This window comes from Tasmannia lanceolata, unplaced genomic scaffold, assembly GCF_043159265.1.
Source record: "Tasmannia lanceolata isolate RefF3 unplaced genomic scaffold, GAP_Taslan_0.1 ptg000006l, whole genome shotgun sequence".
In the NCBI taxonomy this organism is placed as follows: domain Eukaryota; kingdom Viridiplantae; phylum Streptophyta; class Magnoliopsida; order Canellales; family Winteraceae; genus Tasmannia; species Tasmannia lanceolata.
In genome coordinates this window covers 38,429,356-38,435,787 of record NW_027518683.1, presented here as the reverse complement: position 1 = coordinate 38,435,787, position 6,432 = coordinate 38,429,356, and positions in this window count along the sequence as shown.

Genomic DNA, 6,432 nt, shown 5'->3' with positions numbered 1-6,432 from the left:
AACCCTAATCTAGCGGAGTGGAGAGAGGATCTCGACTCATGACTTTGTTTGTGTACCTAGGACCGATCGTAGCCATTGAAAGATGGACTACGGCCTAATCTAGACACAAATGGGTAGGATATCCTAAACTAGGCTCACACACACAATTGGGTAAGATATCCTAAACTAGGCTCACACACGTGATGCACATGTGTTCGTATACTACATGCATGTGTGGGTTAATCTAGGGGTAAGGCCAAGAGTTCCCTTAGCGCGAATCTATGTTCGATATACTGTACCAGTGTCCGGTGTATCAGTACGTGAACAAGAGATCCGTTTACGTACCATAAAGGTACTAGGCTAAGGGTGGAATGCTTCTCTAGCACAGAGGCACCAGGTGATGAAATCCCAGTCAACCATGCTAGATAACACTCCGGGTTCCTAAAATAGGACGTGTGTGCATGTGAGATGCAGGGTTTAGATGAAAGTGATGTAAGTGTGTGCAATAAGTTCGCGCAATCTATGATGCCTTCAGGTTTTGTTAGATTAAGTTTGAGTAAATGTGATGAGAAAATAAAGCATACAAAGTAATCTAACAAGCATAAAAGAGATAGAGTTTTCATGAGCCGGTTGAAATAGATTCAAATGAGTTATCCTTTGGAATTGTAATGAAGTTAGGTTGTCCCCAGCAGAGTCGCCAGTCTGTGGGACCCGATCCCGCGAGAGGGGCGTGGTGGCGCGAGAGCCGCCACGCACTATCTCTTGGTCTCTCGTACCCACGCGATTGGCGTGTGCCTTTTATTATTAATTTTAATTCATCTTTTATGTGAACTTGGGATCACTAAGGCAATCCGAATTCCACACAAAAGAGACTGACAGAGTCGCCACCTAGATGTGGGATCTAGGACCCATAATTAACCAGAAATCTAGACTCGCTACCTGGTTACAAGAATGGAAGGTATGGGGATTTATCCACCACATGCACCATTCCTGCCCGATAATCGGTCTTCAATTCCAAAAGTTAACTCTTTTAAATTCATTTTTAATGGCTCATTCAACTCTCTGTTAATGTGCTATCTATGTGACATGCATCCTATGATCTAATTTCAATGTGAATCCTAAATGTGTATCTTGATTTCTTAATTGGTTTGGATTCAATCTAAGTGAAAGTTCTCCTAAAATTCTAATTTCATGGAAAATCCTAAGTGATTTGATTGTTTCAACAGTTTTAAAAGTGATTAGCCCGAGTCCTCAGATGATCTGGTATTCATCCAAAGAAGCCTACGTATCCCCGCCTCCACGAGAATCAAGGCAACGTAGTTCTTCGTGCCTATTCTAAGTTATGATGCCTAAGACACCTAGCCCTCTATCCTAAACTCGATCTAAAAGACCGGACCAATTATTAAAGTTTATTGTACGATTATTTAAATTCCAGTGAATTGTGAATTTTAGGACACCCTATATGCCCTAACTAAATGCAGATTAGCCCTACGCTGATGCAGGTGGTTCTTACAACCTATGTGTGACTAGGCTGTATTTCCTAAGGAAAACCAAGGGTGGACTAGCGTATCCTACTCTAGTCATCACTCGGCGATGTGGATCGCCAACTGACCGGACGGAGGCGCTCCTATAACTCTAGGACAGACCTCTAACTCTAAAACAAGCACACAGCAAACAATCAATCAAACAACCTATCAAAAGAAAAACCCTAACTCTAAAATTCTCTATCGAGGAGAAACTCCTAACTCTAGAGGAAGGTCTTTTGAAAATAATATTTAAAGGTTTTTGAAGAAGGTTTAAAACGTTTATTTACAAAAAAAGTTTGGCTGGACTTGGGATGTAAATCCCAAGCTGCACTACGTACCTCGGAAGAGGATCAAGCCAACGTAGTTCGAAACGAACTCTCAAACTACGCTTCTAAAAGAAACACTCAACACTTTAGATTTTTTTAAGGTTTTTGATGTTTTCAAATGTTTTTTTTGAGTTTTAAATTTCTAATGTTTTTGGATTTTAAAGCTTTTCCAATGCTCAGGACCTTAAAATATTTTTAATCTTAAAGGGAACACGCAAGTAATACCACAAACTAGGGCAAAGCCCTAAAGCAAAAGGGGAAACCCCGAATAAGCAATTAGCGTCTCAAAGAGACAAACCACAACAAGAAAGATAGCGTCCCAAGAAGAGAGAAAACGATCCAAGATCCCAAGCAAGCAAAGCTCTAATAAGACTGAGTTAGCCTCTAATCAAAAGCGAAGTAATCAACAACTCTAAAGGAGAAACTCCGAACTAACAACACTAAAGAGGGGAACAAATGAGTCAGAGACTCTCTAATACTACAACTTAGAGGAGGAATGAGTCAAAGACTCCCAAATAACGCCAACAGAAGAACCAATGAGTCAAAGACTTCCTAGTAATACAACAAAAGAACGAATGAGTCAAAGACTCTCTAAAAGAAATGGAAACATGAGTCAAAGACTCCAATAACACCAACTAAAGGATAGATGAGTCAAAGACTCTCTAAAAGAAAAGGAAACACGAATTTGCACATTTGGCAGAGGTAAAACACCAAGCCGGGCCGGACAGCTACCTAGCCCTAGGGTGCAACAAATGTGCAACCCAATACCCATAAGGGTAGGGGTATGAAGCCAAGCCGAGTAGGGTGTTCTCCCAAAACCAAACGGCGCAAAAAGAGGACTAACGAGAGAATGAGACCTGGCGGGTCTCCCAAACACACACAAAGATGGGCTCCAAGTAACCTTATCATTGCCCTTGCAAGGGGGAAGCAAGGCTAAGACAACTAATTGACCAAATTGGTCTCTAATTAACAGAGGCACAAATTGAGGTGCAACCTCAGAGAGGATTCTACAAATGAGGCAAAGCAGACCTTCTTAAGGAATTAAGATGTGACAGAATTTAAGGTCCTTTAGAGATTTTAAGATGATTTTCAATTAATTTCGGATTCTCAATGAATTTTATCAATTTTAATCATATGAGTGATTTTACAAGTGAAGTTGTTGCAAACGAACTCGAAATGAATCAAAATTTCTACAGCAGTAAGATGGATATCCATGCAGCTTACGGGATGAATTTTGTGGATTTGTACATTAAGCTCATATTTAATTTTGATTTAACAACAATAAGACCAGATTGCAAAAATAACACAGAAACTACTAGAAATAGAAATCTAAATTCCATGAAATTTCTACATTAGTAAGATATAAGTGAAAATAGCATGCTGTAAGATTTCCATGAATTTAGAAAACTATTTACTATCAGTTTCGGATTTTGTAAATTTCAAACCAGATTATGAATTAACACTACAGCTCATATGAAACAAGATCAAAATCACTTGAAAATTTTACAGAAGCAAGAAGTATAGAATTTAAGACTACTGTAAAAATTTGGAGAATTGTATCTGTGATTTGACATCAGTAACAATTCTCCCAAGATCTGATAAATTTCAAAGAATGCATAAAATAATATACCAAACAAAATCCAAAAATTCTCACAAATTCATGGTAGAATGTATCATTATCATATTATTTTCCCACAAAATTTCATTATTTGTGGAATCTGTTTAGTATATCTTTTAGTTTTATTCGTTAAAAATCATGCAAAAATCCGAAAATATACCAAATAATTCTAAAAAATTCCGAAAACAGTGTACCTACCTGTGATGAGTTCCTCGCCGAATCCAAGAGCCGAAGAAATCCAAAAATCCGGCCGACGTACGATCCGCTCCGCTTCCTTCTTTGTTTTTATATTTTCCTCTCTCTCTTTCTCTCTTATTTTCTCTCCCTCTCTTCTTCTTTTTTTTCCTTCTCCTCTTTTTTTTTCTCTTCTTTTTTTTTCTCCCCTCTTCCTTCTCTCCTTTTTTTTTTTCTCTCCCCTTTTTTTCTTCTCATCACCTCTCTTTATATAGTGAAAAACTTAGTGGAGAGGTGGAAATAAATAATGAGAATGGTGGGTGTGGTGGAGAATAATGGAATATATAATGGTAATGGTGGGAATGGTGGTGGGAATAATGGAATATATAATGGTAATGGTGGGAATGGTAGTGGGGATAATGGAATATATAATGGTAATGGTGGGAATGGTGGTGGGGATAATGGAATATATAATGGTAATGGTGGGAATGGTGGTGGGGATAATGGAATATATAATGGTAATGGTGGGAATGGTGGTGGGAATAATGGAATATATAATGGTAATGGAGATAATGGTGTTATTTTAAAGGGAAAAATGAAGTTAGTGGAAATGGTAGAGAAAGTTAAGTCATGCTAGTGGTGAGTCTCACAAGCGGGTCCCACATCAGCGGGTCCCACATCAGCGGGTCCCACACAAGCGGGTCCCACATCAGCGGGTCCCACACAAACGGGTCCCACACCAGCGGGTCCCATATCAGCGGGTCCCACACAAACGGGTCCCACACTAGCGGGTCCCACACAAACGGGTCCCACACCAGCGGGTCCCACATTCTCTTTTGCTCGGATTCTCATGAATAACCCTTCTCAATACTCAACGGAAAAATACGAAACATGACGGAAACGACCAAAAATATTTAGAAATGTAACAAACGGACGCGGGAAGGAAGGACATTGGAAAACCGATGGAAAAACCCTAATTTCTTAAGGCAGAGCAAAATGGGGTGTCTACACGCCCAAGCATAGCGAACTTGGGTCCGGTCAAAATGGGGTGTCTACAGGACCCCAATCCCAAGGAAACTGGCGTGGACACGAGATCCATGTCAATCCTCTGAGATCTCCACACGTGAAGGAGAGCTCTACTAAGGAACTCTCGAAAGAGTGCCTCTCACAGCATGAGTGACGAAGTATATGAGATACCTCTTGATTCGGGGACTAGCCCGGAACCGAGTGTAGACACCCCATTTTGACCGAACCCCTAAACCCTTCACGTTTTTGCACAACCCAACAAAATCAGAGTTTTAGGGCCTCAAATTGCACCATAAGCTAGGTTAGGGTCCCACAAAGGTTCCTGCGAAATTTCATCGAATCCGAGCTGATTTGCCTAGCGAACGAGCCGAGCAATGTGCGTAGTGCAAATGCAGAAGGGGGGTGATTTATCCTGAGGAGGTCGTGGCAGGAGGCGAATGGGACTAGGGCTGGCAACGGGGCGGGTCAGGGCCGGATGTTGGGGTCCCCTACCCCTTCCCCTCTGTGGGGAATTTCCCCCCTCCCCTTCCCCTCCCCACTGCGGGGATCATGGGGAATCCCTCTCCCCTCCCCATGGGAAATATCTAATCCCCATCCCCTCCTCTTCCCCGCCCTGCATCCTTCGGGGACAATCACTTTACTTTGTTAAATGTTAGGTTTAAAACTAAAGATTTGCTAGGGACAATCACTTCAGGCATGTTGCGGCTTGGCTGTTGCATGTGAGAGTAGCCACACAACCCAGACATGCTAAGATTTTGTCTTATTCATTTTATTAATCTGGGGACAAAGGTGGTTGCTCTCTGATTCATTTAATTGATCGATAGTCCGTAGCAAATCCCTAATTCCCAATCCCACTTGCCAAAAAGTACTGTACGTGCCACACCATAGGAAGATCCAAACCGTCCATTTGATGGGCACACCATACTACCATAAGCATAGGATGATCCAAACCTTCCACTTGGTGGGCACATTGTAGGATGATCCAAACTGTCCATTTGATGGGCCACAACGTAAATAGGTTGTGGCCCAAAAATCATTTCCATAGGATAATCCCAACCGTCTGATCTATAGAGGAATTGCATATTATGGTACCTTCTATAGATCGGAGGGTTGCAATCATCCTATGAAAATGATTTTTGGGCCGCAATCTATTTACTTTGTGGCCCATCAAATGGACGGTTTGGATATCTATGGTGTGGCCTGTAAAGTACTTTTAAATTGTAGCCTATCAAATGGACGGTTTGGATCATCCTATGGCGTAGCCCATACATTACTTTTTAAAAAATAATGGACTAAACGAGTGCACACCATATAAAATCTCATCACTCATCAGAGAGATGTTGCCTTTATTTGGGGGAGGGAGATTTTCAAAGGATTTAATGTTGCCTTACAGTGATGGTTCAATGGAGAGATTTTAGGGATTTCTAAGGGTAATATACTAATATAATGAGGGAAAATGCCCAATGGATTATGGGTAAAAGAAAACATAAAAAGCTATTTCAGGGACAAAACTGTACTAATGGAAATTATGAAAATTTTGGGAGAATCTTGTAGATATGTTTCGATCCAAGGGGTTTATAGTAGTTTTCCTCAAAAAAAAAAAAACACTTAAAAAAATGGCATTAATGAGTGCGGGGCGGGGCGGGGCCAACTCCATCCCCTTCTCCGCATCGGGGAATTTTATAAATCCCCTTCCCCTTCCCCACTCAAATCGGGGAATCCCCTCCCCAAGCGGGGCGGATCCCCTCTTTCCCGGGTGAAATTGCCAGCCCTAAATGGGACA